This window comes from Eubalaena glacialis, chromosome 8 (genome assembly GCF_028564815.1).
Source record: "Eubalaena glacialis isolate mEubGla1 chromosome 8, mEubGla1.1.hap2.+ XY, whole genome shotgun sequence".
In the NCBI taxonomy this organism is placed as follows: Eukaryota; Metazoa; Chordata; class Mammalia; order Artiodactyla; family Balaenidae; genus Eubalaena; species Eubalaena glacialis.
In genome coordinates this window covers 23,848,374-23,862,924 of record NC_083723.1, presented here as the reverse complement: position 1 = coordinate 23,862,924, position 14,551 = coordinate 23,848,374, and the positions used below count along the sequence as shown (strand labels likewise).

The 14,551-nt window shown below is 34.4% G+C and overlaps 1 protein-coding gene across 2 annotated transcripts in view; it reads right to left on the bottom strand.

Annotated features, from left to right (window-relative positions):
- Positions 1 to 14,059, bottom strand: part of GNAI1 (G protein subunit alpha i1) — a 231,356-nt gene extending 217,297 nt beyond the window's left edge. The window contains exon 1 of one of the 2 annotated variants that reach the window (XM_061198473.1): positions 13,858 to 14,059. The gene's annotated coding sequence lies outside the window, so the exon portion shown is untranslated. Of the gene's footprint in view, positions 1 to 11,758; positions 11,808 to 13,857 lie in introns of those variants that run through there. The other variant, XM_061198474.1, reaches the window with a different exon arrangement.
- Between the last annotated feature and the right edge of the window lie 492 nt (positions 14,060 to 14,551).

Sequence of the window (14,551 nt, the reverse complement as noted above, 5' to 3'; positions counted from 1 at the left end):
AGTTGCATTTGACTTCCTTTGTCAAAATATAGAAATTTGCTGAATATTACTTTTATTATTCACCATACTTTCAGTAAGGTCACTCTGTCTGTGTTTCCTATGAAAGTTAGATCATGACGCCTCATTATCTAATAAGATGTCACAAACTGGGTTATTAACTAGCCCTTTTCTCACTCTCACATTGATTAAGTGAGCCAACGTCAGAAAAGCAGGATAAAATTATTTCCATGCCAAGCCCAGTAGCTTATGGAATCACTTTTAATAAAATACTGGGAAATTTTGCACATAGTAAAAGGGTAAAAGTTTTATATCCTACAAGTAACATTAAAGTAAATGCATGTGGGAAGAATTATTTCAGGCATTTCCAATGGACACTTTTATGAGGTGCTGTTGATCAACGTTTCTAAAGTATCGCATTGAGCAGTTTCATTTCCTATTACATTTCTTCTTTTAAAAGTAGTAAATAGCTATGATAATTCTTATTTCATCATACCTGTCACATGTAACAAGGGATAATCTGTCTTGTTTTCATTATTAAATACGGGTACTGAATATCGAAAGACTAGCTATAGCAACTCTGTCAAAGTCTTGCTGCTACCAGGGCGGTAATTTGTCTGTGAGTAATAGCTGAATGTAAAAGAAACATGTAATAATTCAACCAAGAACTTGCCTTTTTTAAAAACATAATTATAGTGTTTCCCAAAATGTGGTTTGTGTTCCCATGATTGCAAGTAAAATGACATTAAGTAGTGCATGGACAGACACATTAAAAATTAATTGGCATCTTCATTGTAATGTATGTAAGAAAATGATAAGTAAATAATAGTAAAAATAGTAGTAAGCAAATACCAAGAAGGTGATAATCTGAATGAGTGAAGTTTGGAAAATCCTTGTTATTTGGGTATTCGATTAAATCACCAACTAATACCTAAATATTATTTGGTTACAGAATGTTGAGTTAATTCACTTAAAGAAAAAAGGACTTCACCTGATATCCACTCTCCAAAGAAAACACTCATTAAAGTATTTGGCTCCTCATGAATGAATAAATAAGCAATAACGAGCAAGGTAAGCATTAGACAGTAGTGCAATTTAAGACATACCATATTGTCTCAATTTTACTATTCCAGCCCGTTATTTGGCTCCTGCTAGTAACACTAAGAAAGAGGGACGTGGGCTTCCCTGGTGGCGCAGTGGTTAAGAATCCGCCGGCCAATGCAGGGGACACGGGTTTGAGCCCTGTTCTGGGAAGATCCCACATGCCACGGAGCAACTAAGTCCATTTGCCACAACTACTGAGCCTGTGCACCTAGAGCCCATGCTCCCTCTAGAGCCCACGAGCCACAACTACTGAGCCCACATGCCTATAGCCCGTGCTCCGCAGCAAGAGAAGCCACTGCAATGAGAAGCCTGCACACCTCAAAGAAGAGTAGCCCCTGCTCGCCGCAACTAGAGAAAGCCCACATGCAGCAACAAAAACCCAACGCAGCCATGAATAAATACATAAATACATAAATAAATAAATATATATATATATTAAAAAAAAAGAAAGAAAGATGGCCGTAACTGGCATTTTTCTCTCCTTAAAAGTTAAATATGTACTCTGAATATTTCTCAGTTTCTTTATATATATATATATATATATTCAAGAATAAATTGAAAAAGTCTATTACCCAAAACTCAGCATCTGTATATATAAAGTCTAATCACACCCACACTTTTGTACAGCCAGGACAAAAATATCATTCTCCTGCTTTCCAACTCATTATTAAATGGCATCAAAAAATACTTTTCTCTTAATCTTTCTTATGTAATGACTGTAATCAAAGTAGAACTTAATAATTATACTCCCTGTTTGGATATTTTATAATCATATTCTATAAATTCTGAGATTAGCACATCTTTGTTTTGTTTACTTTAACACTTAAAATTGCACCGTTTCTTCTAGCCTGTGCTTAGAACATTTAACATGATGGAATAGGAAGAAAACAAGCAATTGTTACTAGTTTAAGTTCAGTACTTACCCCTCACCTTTTACTAATTATGTGACTTTGAACAAGTTAATATTATCTCTCAGAAAATTATTTTTCTCATGTGTGAATTAAGAAAAAGAATACTTTATCTTGGGTTTGTTGAGATAATTATGTGAAATGACATCAAAGTATTTCGTAAACTAAAGTGTCATACAAATGTTATTTTATGAATAAATGTATTCTGGTAAATTTTTTAAAATGTATTTAATTTAGTTCAGATAGAATTGTATGCTTTTTTTTTTCTTGAAACACAGTTTTAAGAATGTTTATGCACACTTATTGGGAAAATGCTTATTTCTTAAAATGCCTAGTCAAATAGGTGTACTGATTATAAAGACTTGCTGGCCCTTTATTTCTGGATGAAAACATTCAAAACCTTTCCAAAGAACAATGCTTCTCTAGTTTTATCTGTTAGATTAATAGTTATGAGAATGAATTAGATTTGCTAATCTTTTAGGTGTAAGGTCAACCTTTATGATTTTGGAGTGTTTAAGTACATTCAGAAATTTTACTTATTTTTATTTGTTTGTAGATATATGGGATTCTAGAGGCAGTGATGTTTAGGGCATACATCTGTCACATAGCTCTACTGTGATCCTTAAGACACAACTTTGTGAGTACTTTAAAACTATTAGAAGAAAATATAGAAGGAGATCTTTATGATCTTAGAGTTGGCAGAGATTTAACAAAAATAAAAATGAAGGATCACATCAACCATATAAGAAAAAGTCCAGGTTTGACTAAATTAGAAAAAATATAATACTGTTAAAAGTTAAGCAATGCATTAGGAAAACTATTTATGGAATACATAGCAAAGGGATATCATGAAACTATATTAAGAAAATCCACAAATCAGTGCTAAAAAGATATTTTTAAATATTAGCAAATGATATGAACAGAACATTAATCAAAAAATAAACTCAAAAGGTCAATGAATATATGAAGTGATGCCCAATCTGAGAAAAATAAAAACATGCTGAAATAAAATTCTCAACCCATCAGATTCCTAAACACTAAAAATTCAGACATAAAAGTTGGGTAAGAATTTATATAAATATGAAGTTTTTGAAAGGGACTCTGAGATATTAATTAGTACAGGTAATTTGGAGAGAAGTTTGGCAGTAAAATATTAAAACAGTGTGTAGTTTATGACCCAACCATTCTCTTCTAGGTATATGCTTTACAGAAATTTTTCCACCTATGCAAAGAAAAAAATGCAACTGTTGATACTAGAAAATTCACTGAAGAACTGTTTATAAATCAAAGAATTTCAAACTAACCTTCATATACATTGGAAAATAAATGGATATACAAGCTATCATATAATAGTAAGTGGAAAATGTAGACAATATTCTATCTTTTACATGTATGCATCTCAAGAACACACTGATTGGAAAAAGTGATTGAGTGTAAAATTATTTACGTACTTTTAAAAAAGCATAAACATACAAAAATGCTATATTTAAAGGACAAGTATAGTATTGGAAGGGCACATCAAATACAAGATAGCGAGTGTCTATGGGTTGAGGAGAGGAAGGAGTGGGGAAAAAGGATAAATGAGACAGAAAATAATAAAGCTGTAGTTAGATGATTATGTGTCACTAGCATAGGATTATGATTAATCATATCAATCCAACTCTTAAGATTCCATGTGCAGAAAAGGAAAAAAGATAAATCTAATTCAACGGGATTATATATGTAAAACACAGTGTTTAGTATATCATGGACACTCAGTTTTAATTTGTTTCATTACTTTTCTTATAAAGTTTAGTCAAATTCAATTCTAACTTGATTTTTCAGTCTCTTAAAAGTTACTATTTTCTCTGTCCTAACTGAATATCCAAGTTTCACTGAGCTTATAAAACAATGTAAGTGGGAAATACGGTAAATTCAGAAATCAGATTGTTAGTAGGAAAATATTATTTTTAATACCTGAATGATAAATATGTGAAGATAAATAGCATTGATATTGACTTCCCCCTGGAATCTGAAATTTATTTCCTATATTAATCAAAGTGCTTTGCGCTTAGAGAAACTTTCCCTCGAGCTGCCTCAGAAGGTAAAGGTTGAATATCTGTCTCTGAGAAGAGGATGGGAATCAGGTAAACACTTTTCATCCACAGACGAGGGTGAGGACTTTCCCATTCCAATAGAGATCTTTCTGACTTGATAATCTAGCTTGCTAACTCCTATGCCCATAAACTTCCACAGGCAGGATCCTCCATCCTGGGTGAGCTTGCGCACTGCTAAGGGATGGTCGTTTGTAACCATATTGGGTCAGTGGTAGGGAGAAAATACTTCCTTACATCCCTTCTGAGTTTCTGTTCAAATATTTTTCCTTCTATTTTCAATAAGGAACCTCTTGATCTATGACAGAAACTACACAATTTCCCACAGGGTACCAACAGATACTTAAAAACTGTTATAAGAGATAGAGAACAAATGTTAAGGCTTTACAGTAATGGAATTATTGTGCATTTCATACTTTCAGACCCTCATACAAAATGAATTATGTTCCAATAATTTCCCAAATGTAGAATTACAGAATTTTACCTACTAGATAATTTAGCCAGATCTTTATATTAAAGTGGCCAAGTTAATTGTTGAAGACTACATAGCATGTCCTTAAGACTTCTGATCCAAAGTAGTGTACTATTCTATTTTGTCATACAACTACTTAAAAGTACACTGACATCCACACAAAGTAGTTTTAAAACGCTCTAGGTAAACACAACACCACCTCTCCCCCCCGACACAACAATCACACGAAGACTCATAGGGGCTGTTCCTCTTCACATTACCAAATGTTTTCATCAGCTCAGGATGAACTGTTTATATTATCATCTCCAAAACACAGACAGTTTAAGACATGACATAAAAATCTGAATATTGTATATTAGCAATAAACTGATTTCTTTGAGGTTCCCAGTCAAACATGCCTAGCAGGGACTTCTTTGAGGGGAAGGATTAAGTCATATTAATCTCTCTCTCTTTAAAATCTAATATGGTGCCAGGCTCCTTTTAGAAACTCTATAAATGTCAGATGAGACGAAAAAAAGGCAGGAAGTTAGGAAAGAAGGAAGTTGGCTTTGGTCCCCCTGTCTTTCTAATGCTTCTGACATTATTCCTGCTAGTCCTTCAGCCACATCCTAAACACCTGTTTGCTGCCTCCTTACAGGTCTCACCCCATGGAGGAAGGCCTGGTCTATACTTAGCCCTTGCTTATTAATACACTTTCTCAAACAAGGACCCATCTTTGGATGTTCAGTAGTTACGACACGTTGCCAAATTTTGACTCCTTCCTTAAAATCATTCAAATGAGACCCACATTTTTTTTATTAAGCAGGCATTACCCTGGGTTATTCATATTGCAAGCACTAGCTGATTTGAACATTGTCTTTATTATACATTAATTGATGTAATTACTTTATGTTTTCATTTATCTATTATGTATCTAATTGCCAGGCATAGAGTTCGATTTAGGGGCTAAATAGGTGAATAGAATATAATACTTGATTGAACAGAACACGATACTTATTCTAGGGGACATCATGCTTAGCCAGGGATACATATAAATATCCATATAGGGAAGTTATTGTTCAGAGAAAAATATCCTTTTACCACAGACTTTAGTGCTATGCAGGCCAGCTGTCCTGGAAACCATTTCCCTTTGGTCATAAAAGAGGCTACTTAAAAATATTCATCTCTGCTAATTTAAAATTTTATTGACTGCCTCATATTTCAGGCACTGTGCTTGGTGCTTGGGGATCATTAATGAATGAAATGCATTAATTTATGCCTTTAAAAGTCTGCCTATAACCCTGAGAGACTCTGATGTAGAAAAGATTATTTTCAGTGTGGAAACAAGAAAATTTGATACATTTTTATTTACTGGAAAAAGAAACCCAACCTGGCATTATTTACTCAAATGAAATGCAGGCTAGCAACAATTCCTAGGGAAAAGGTGTAGTTATGAGTGGCTGAGCCTTTGGGTGGATAGTGCTAAATTTTAACATCCTTCCTTTCTCACAATTTTGTCTCAAATTAATCCCACATACGTCTTAGTGCTGTAATATAGAACTAATTTGGATTTAATGTTTTGATATATGTTTTCATTTTTAGATGAAAAATTCACAATATTCTAATACTGGTAAATATCTCTATATATTTCCATGTAGCTTACATGACATTTTGTGTGAAATGTTTAAACAAAGATAGCCCTCAGTATGGCAGTGGTGGAGGTTGGGGATGGAGCACATAATGGTACCCCATGGAAATTCTTACGGCAACAATGTTTGTCCAAAGCTAAGTAGAAGAATCTGTTTAGCTTGGACCCTACTTAGTATGTAAGTACATAGCATGTACTTCCCTTCTTGAATCTTCCATATTTACTCCAGGAGCAGGGAGTGGTAGAATGCAGAAAAGAAGAGGAAGATGTCTAAGGTGTAGGGCACAGCGCTTGGATATGAAAGAGACTATCCCAAAGTTATTAGGTAAATTTTGGCAGACATTAGATCAAGATGATAACAACTCCTAATCAAGAAAGCACCCAGGCTTCCCTAGTGGCACAGTGGTTGAGAATCTGCCTGCCAATGCAGGGGACACGGGTTTGAGCCCTGGTCCGGGAAGATCCCCCGTGCTGTGGAGCAACTAAGCCCGTGCACCACAACTTCTGAGCCTGTGCTCTAGAGCCCATGAGCCACAACTACTGAGCCCGTGTGCCTAGAGCCTGTGCTCTGCAACAAGGGAAGCCACCGCAATGAGAAGCCTGCACACCACAGCAAAGAGTAGCCCCCGCTCGCCACAATTAGAGAAAGCCCGTGTGTAGCAACGAAGACCCAACACAGCCAAAAATAAATAAATAAAATAAATTTAAAAAAAAAAAAAAAAAAGGAAAGCACCCAATCAGAACACTGGGTGGAGGGAATGAGACAAGAACAAAGTGAGAAACCAAAAAATAATCAGCAGAACCTAAAAGAAAATTTGAAATTAGATTAAGGCTGCAACTGACAACACTTCTAAAGGCTAAAAGAGAAAAGAAACTGTAAGTTTATATCATAACTTCATGCACCAATTTGGAGGAAAGGATAGTATTTTTTCTTTAGCTTTTATCTGTAGAACAGAGCATCCTATATTCACTCAATAGTTCTTCAAGTAAACAAACAGTTGATCCAAGATAACTGATAATGGGCCCGTAAGAATATCTCTCTGACTTTTTGTCCTAATGACGGAAGTGGTATTTGTTATCAGCTTGAAAGTAATGATGGGCTATTTTTTAGTTTAAGATATACAATGAGGATGCATTGTTCCTTTAGCCATCATATTCCTTGAATATTACATGTAATTTCAACTCTCCTTTATTATCCTAGTTCTTATAAGTTTTTAATGAGACATCAAAAGTTGCATCTCATTAACTAAATAGTTCTTGTTTTGCATTCAAAATGATTCAGGGCCTCAGCCAGGGATGGGCTTCAAGTTGTCTGCTGCACAAAAAGTATACAAACCGGACCATAGTTTATAAGAAACAGATTTAAGCCAAGAAATGTAGAACATTTCAAAATAAAGAGATGGGCAAATAGATTTCAGGCAAAAATATACACAATAAGGAATGACTGACAAGATAATATGAAACATGGTAGAACTTAAGGTTAGAAAATAGAAAGAATGATAAAAAGCACAATTTATGATGAAGATATGAGAAATAAACTTACTGCACCAGAAACAGAACAGTCAAATATATAGCATAACCATTGTAGATGGATAATCATATAATCATATCACAAAAAGCAATATGGGCAGTTTAAAATACACCCCTATCAATATTAGACAGATATACTGCATCAAAATAAATACAGAATAGACAAGAGCTTTTGTTTCTAGTAATGTGGCAGCCTAAGATTACCTAAAATTCTTTCCAGTAGAAAGCACTTAAATGCTGGATAAATTGTAAAATATTTTTGTAAGTGAATATGAGCTTGAAATAAAGTAAGGTAAATCCCTAGGGGCCAAACATAAAGAAAAAGCTGGTTAAAAAAAAAAAAAGAAAAAGTAAACTACTGTTGATTCTCTTGCTCTGGAGGCACTCACTCATGTTGGTAAAGAAGAGCCTTTTGTTTCGATGACCATGTAGAGCCAGGAAACGAAGCATTAGGTTTAGGATAGATTTGTGTCTGAACTGAAAACTCTGAATAAAGTTGGGACCCACGAAGAACTACTTGATGAAAGCCTGGATTAAGAAAATGTGCCCAACAGAAAAGGTTGTCTGAAAGATAACTTAGTTGCCTGACCTGAGACATAGGCGTAGATAAATGCCTCCTCTGAGTGTTTGTATTCACCATCCTGTCATCACAAGGATTAAGATTAAAATTTATATTCATTACACTTGGCTGGAGTACCCCCAGCTGAACAATTAACATAAGAGGGGTAACACATTTGAATACACCTGGCAGGAAAACATGCTCAGAACACAAAAAACAAAATTATAAAACCTTTGAGGAAATAAGTCACCATATGCAAGTGTTAGCAGAAACCATAAAGAGGAGAATAAGAACCATAAGAATCTGAGCTAATAGAGTTTTAGGCTATAGACCAACACTGCTCAACAAAAAAAATAGTGTAAGGCACATATTGAACTTTAAACTTATTTAGTAATCTCATTAAAAGAGTAAAACAGACAGATGAGATTAATTTTATGACATAATATTTTAATCCCAAATATAAAGAATATTATTTCAACATATCAATAAAATTATTAATTTTATTAATGTCTTATTTAATTAATTTTAAATGTTAATTTAATTACTTTAAAATTTTTTAATTTTTAAAATTATTTTTATTAATTTTTAAATTTTTATTAATATTTTATTAATTTTTTTCACACTAAGTTTTTGAGATCAGTGTGCATTTTACACTTCCAGTACATTTAAATTCATACTCGACATACTTCAAGTGCTAAATAGCTACATGTGGCTAGTGGCTACCATACTGGACAGAGCAGAAATAAGACTATAAGTATTGTTAAAATTATCAGATACATAAAAAAATGAAATAAAAATATGAGAAAGAAGGTAAATAGTAAATGGAACTTCAAGACATCAAAATATATTAATCAAAATGAAAACCCAGTAACTTAGAAAAAGAACAGATTAGAAACAGCTGAAGTGGGAATTCCCTGGCCATCCAGTGGTTAGGACTCTGTGTTTTCACTGCCAAGGGCCTGGGTTCAATCCCTGGTTGGGGAAATAAGATCCTGCAAACTGGGAGGTGTGGCCAAAAAAAGAAAAAGAAAAAAGAAAGAAAAGAAACAGCTGAAGAGGAAAAGATGTGCTCAAATACTGAATAAGAGAAATTACCCAGAATGCAGGAGGAAGAGAAAAAGGAAGAAGTGTAAAAGAGGTTAGAAGATAAGAAAGATAGGGTGAGAGGGTCCAAGATACACGTAACTGTAATCTTAGATGGGGAAAGTAGAGTAAGTGAAAGGAGTATTTGAAGAGATCATGACTGAGCATTTGCCAGAATTAATGAAAGAATCCTTAGATTCAGAAACATGAGTCTCAAATCACATAAGTAAAATGCTATGCCAATACACATCTAGTGAATCTACAGAACAAGAAAAGAGAGACGGGATATCTTAAAACCAGCTAGAGATAAAGACAGATTTCACTTTATTCTTGTTATTTTTTGACAGTTATGTTCTATAAAGTTGCTATGAACACTGAATTAGCTTACATGGAACCATTGCTGCTGGGGAAATACAATGTTAGTTTCCTGTGAGCCTCTGGTCGTAACCTTTTCATCAACTGATCAATACGTAATCTTTTTCATGTGTGCTTCTATTCAAAGATACTGTATTTAATATATATTTCTTACAAATTATTAACTGCATACTCTTTGAATGATTTGTAGACAGGCACTTTGGAGGCCATTTGTGTGATATAGGTACATTTGCCAAAGTCCTTATAAAAGAAGCCAGTCTCACCAGATACTACAAAACTCTTAAAGGAAAACATAGGCAGAACACTCTTTGACATAAATCGCAGCAATATCTTTTTCGATCTGCCTCCCAGAGTAATGGAAATAAAAACAAAATAAACAAATGGGACCTAATTAAACTCAAAAGCTTTTGCACAGCAAAGAAAAACACAAACAAAACGAAAAGACAACCCACAGAATGGGAGAAAATATTCACAACAATGTGACTGACAAGGGATTAGTCTCCAAAATTTGCAACCAGCTCATGTGGCTCAATATCCAAAAAACAAACTACCCAATCAAAAATTGGGCAGAAGACCTAAATAGACATTTCTCCTAAGAAGACATACAGATGGCCAAGAGACACACGAAAACATCACTAACCATTAGAGAAACGCAAATCAAAACTACAATGAGGTATCACCTCACACCAGACAGAATGGCTATCATCAGAAAGTCTACAAACAATAAATGCTGAATAGGGTGTGGAGAAAAGAGAACCTTCTACACCATTGGTGGGAATGTAAACTGGTACAGCCACTATGGAGAACAGTATGGAGATTCCTTAACAAACTAAAAATAGAGCTACCATATGATCCCACAATCCCACTGCTGGGCATATATCTGGAGAAAAACATAGTTCAAAAGGATACATGCACCCCAATGTTCACTGCAGTGCTGTTTACAATTGCCAAGACATGGAAGCAACATAAATGTCCATGGAAAGATGAATGGATAAAGAAGATGTGGTACATATATACAATGGAATATTACTCAGCCATTAAAAAGAATGAAATAATGCCATTTCCAGCAACATGGATGGACCTGGAGATTATACTAACTGAAGTAAGTCAGACGGAGAAAGACAAACATCCTATGATATTACTTATATGTGGAATCTAAAAAAAAAAAAATGATGCAAATGAACTTATTTACAAAATAGAAACAGACTCACAGACTTAGAGAATGAACTTATGGTTACCAGGGAGGAAGGGTGGCGGGGAGGAATAGATTGGGAGTTTGGGATTGGCATGTACACACTGCTGTATTTAAAATAGATAACAACAAGGGCCTACCGTAAAAAAATTAAATTAAGTTAAAATAAATTTGAAAATAAAAAACATACCAGCAAAAAAGGAAAAAGGAAGCAAGTCTCATCAGCTATGAAACCCTGCTCTTCCATGTTAACCCTTTTCCTATTTACACTTAACAAATATTTTAAAAATTGTTCCACAGCCTCCTAATATGCAGAACTTGGCTGACCTGTAATTTTTACATTTTTCATGCCATACTGCCTTTTGAAACATGCAAGCTAGTCAGCACCAGCCAAGAAAAGTTTTATATTTTCCTGACTTTAGGTACTGTGACTGTAAATTTGTTCGGCTTTCAGCCTCACAAGAATGCTGTTCACTATGCTTTTTTTTTTTTTATGGTGAGGGAACTTGTTTTACTAGGTATTAAATCATTTCAAAGATAATGTAATTGAGCAATGTGGTAATGTAACAGAAGTGGACCAATTGTTCAATGGAGTAGAAAAAGCTCAAGATAGTTATAGAAATTTAGTATATGTAAAAGCTGGTATTTCAATTGAGTGGGAAAGGATATTCTATTGAATAAATTATGCTGGCACAACTGGCTACCACTCATCTGGGAGAAGATAAGAGTTGAACACTTATACAACATACAAAAACAAATTACAGATGGACAAAATAAATGTACAAAAATATAATTTTAGAAATAAATGTAATATATACCTGTAATTTCGGGGCAAGTGAGAATATTGTAACTGAGCTCATAAAGTGAGTTTTCTAGTTCCATACTTGGAGCCTAAAGAGTTTTTGAGAGATTGGTTCTGGTTGAATGGGGATTTCTGGTTTACAGTAGAGTGCCTTACTTCCCAGTCTCTGTCTCTCTCCATCTACGTAGCTGTGTTCTAGCCAGTGTAAATGAGTTATTCAAGAATCTCCTCTACCATGTGTGGCTGGCCAGAGCTCTTATAGTTTGAGATAAAATTTATCTATCTGGACCAGCCTTTGGGGCAAAGGGTGGTTAAGGTCTAATCATGCTTTTACAGTATTGAAATACCCCTGAATTATTCTTGATACACTGGAGAAAGAACAAAGATAATAGCCCCGAAACCTTATTACATTACTCTGCTGAGTTGCCACAGGGAACAGGTGTTAAATCACAGGCAGCAAGTCCATGCACCGTCAACCTCCATCCCTACAGATAAGAGCAGATCTGTGCTGTTGCTGTCAGACGGAATTGACAAAGAACCTTAAGACTAAGGAACATAAAGTAGCCAATATAGACCTGTGGTTAACTTTTTAAAATGTGTGCTTTTAAAATCTTTTGATAGAAACAGTTGACAATACCTAGATTGTAAACCTGAATTGTATATTTACATGTGAAAAACATGTTTTTATTTTTGGAGAAAGATGGCACATGATCTTCTAGTTTTCATGAGTTCAAGGTTCATATTAAGATTAAATTTCCTATGAGCATGTAGAAATACATCTGTTTTATTAGGAGCTCATTTTAAAACAAAGATTAACTCTGTTTTCTCATGCAAATACAGAGATTCAACTAAAAAGTTTGAAAAATGGCTCTCTGTAAATTAATACTGAGTATGATTACTTGAGATGACATAAACATAAAGGATGAGTGATGAGAACATCTGATCATGTAGCAGCACTTAATGAACAGATGCCCAGTGCTGCAGAGCTTATCAAACCAGAGACCTTTCAGGATGGCAGAGGAGTCAAAGGAACTTAGTTCTTCCCCCCTCCTGCCTTAAGACAGTTTAGTTTCAATGTATAATATAAAACAACATATTATATATAGTTAACGTTGATTTATTGACCTTAGTACAATGAAACCTGCTGAATTGCACAAGCTCTCTGATTTTCTTTTCCTCCTTTTATGCTTACGGGATTCATGATTTTCATTTAAAATTTTATTCTGAATTACTTTGATCTTTTCATAACCTTCTGTCTCCAGGATGTTTTTTAATCCCAGATCATACTTTAAAAGTTTTGTCTGTTGTATATATGCATTTTCTACTAGAAAAAATGACAGTGAGAAGTAAGGAAGCAGTAGAGTATTATATTCTGAATATCACAATTCAACTAATTTACCTGCACATAGGAAAAACTGCAGTAAATAACAGTGATAGAACTTTATCAACTTGGATCTAAAACTGGACTTAATTTAAAAATCATCTAGTTTTCAGATAATCAATGTTGTTCTGTAAATATTTGAAAAGTTCACTTTAAACTAGCTTTTGGATATTTGAAATACAATCGTGTAATATTATCTACTTTTTTCCTCACCTTAACTTAAGTACAATTGACAAATAAAAATTATATATATTTAAGATGTACAACTTGATGTTTTGATGTACATATACATTATGAAATAGTCACTACAATCAATTTAATTAAAGTACCCATCACCTCACATAGTTACCATTTTCTTTTTTTTTTTCTGGTGTGGTGAGAACACAAGATTTCCTCTCAGTAAATTTCAAGTATGCAATACAGTACGGATAACTAGAGTCACATTGCTCTCTACATTAGATCTCCAGAACTATTCATCTTGCATAACTGAAACTCTGTACCCTTCACCCAAATCTCCCCATTTCCCCCTGTCCCAGACTCTACTCTCTGCTTTTATGAGTTCGACTATTTTCGATTTCACATGTAAATGAGATCATTCAGTGTTTGTCTTTCTGTGCCTGGCTTATTTAGCTTAATATAATGTCCTCTAGGTTCATTCATGTTGTCATAAATGTCAGAATTTCCTTCTTTTTAAAGGCTGAATATATATTGTGTATATATATATATATACTCACATTTTGTTTATTCATTCATCCTTTCCATGCAGCAAAACTACATTCCTATGACCCACAAGTTAGGAACCATGTGGCTAAGCTCTGGCAAATGCTATATGCTATGCAGGCAGGAAATTATGTATGTAAATTCTAGGCCTGGCAATAAAAGTTCCCCATAGAGATTCTCCATCCTTCCCCTTCCATGGCAAACTTGCAGGGAGGCCTCATGTTGAAGACGATGGACACATTACACGAAAGAATGCTGGATCTCTGAATAGTCATACAGAGAAGAGGACGATCCCCCGCCGCAGCCAACCACAAGTGTGCATAATAAATTTTAATTGCGTTCAGCTGACATGTGGGTGTTGCCGCCTATGCTGATTAATGTGAGGACTATTGACAGGAGAGGCAGTGTAATGAGCAATTAAGGGCTCGAGTTCCAACATCAGACAGCCTGAGTATACATTCTCGTTTGTTTCTCACTATCTGTAGCTTTATATAAATCATTTAATATCTTCAATTTCTTGAGGCTAAGAAGGGAGTGTATTAGGAATGCTTAAATGACTACAGTTGTTGAGATAAGGAGGTTCTTAAAAATTTGAGCCACTATTACTATTTCATAGTTGTTTCTAAATTTCTACATTATTAGTTACTCAGTTGTTTCCAAGTTTTTCTTTATGAACGGAAAACACAAAACCCTAAATCTCCTCACCGA